A 1,101-nucleotide genomic window follows, 5' to 3' on the forward strand; every position below is an offset into this window, starting at 1 on the left:
CCGTTGTGTTCATTTTCAATCATCTCGTCGTCCATGCTACTATGCTAACGCCACCGCCACCAAGCTGCAATGATTTGCCGCCAATGACACAAAACTCATATGGGTGAGTAGAACATGATGGAATAACGTAAAATCAAGAGGCCAATGTAAAAACAACGGTATTCCCCTTTAAGTGGGGGTAATAATTCAGAATGCATAAAATTCCACCGGTAAAATTGAACCCCAGTCGGCGCGCAGCTCCAAGCTGACACCAAAAGTCCCATACCCCACAGCTCTGGAACTGTTATAGCTAGAGCTCTGAAATTTCTGCATTTGTAGTTGACATAATGTACAACTAATATAATACAATAAAACCTGCCTTTTCTCAAGAATGTCTTTAGTACTGTTGTTCAAAAAAGACCTATCATTTCCAAGAATAAAAAAAACCCAACTTTCAGTCATGTTCCAATTGATGCAGGTTGGTCTGTGTTCTAGTCACCCAAATTTATATTAGGAAACTATATGGTTTTAGCTTTAAAATAATGTATTGCACATGCAATTTGGGCTTACAGTTCCTAAGTTATTCGCTTTTCCATTTGGGTATGCAAAATAGGCTAAGGTTTACCCAAAATGAGGTGGATGTTAAGAGGTTAAGAAAAGATGGCTACTGAAAAGGATTTAAATCCCACAGAACCTTGATCTACACATGAGGAAAATCTGATACACTGGAAAACCTTCCTAGGACAAGCCGACCTACCAACGTTGCTCCAAGAGAACAACGATGACTCATCCAGGAGGTCCTAGAACAACATCTAACTGCCTCAGCTAAGGTCAGAGGTCACGATGATGGCCTCCATATTTCCTCCAGCATGTGTGGACATTTAAGACACAGCTATACCCTTAAGAATGCTGTGTGTTTAATAACACAGCTGTGCTAAAACTAACACCGTACTGACAGTCAAACATGGTGGTGGTAGAGTCATGGTATGGGACTGCTTTACTGTTTCTGGACCTGGAGGACTTTCTGTAATTAAAGAAATGTCCTTCTAAAATTTCTAGCCTTAATTTCCTGCTCAGCTACAGCAGGGATCTAAAGAAGGGGTTCCCAAAGTGGGGATCGGG

This window comes from Cyprinodon variegatus, unplaced genomic scaffold, assembly GCF_000732505.1.
Source record: "Cyprinodon variegatus isolate N-32 unplaced genomic scaffold, C_variegatus-1.0 Scaffold743, whole genome shotgun sequence".
Classification (NCBI taxonomy): Eukaryota; Metazoa; Chordata; class Actinopteri; order Cyprinodontiformes; family Cyprinodontidae; genus Cyprinodon; species Cyprinodon variegatus.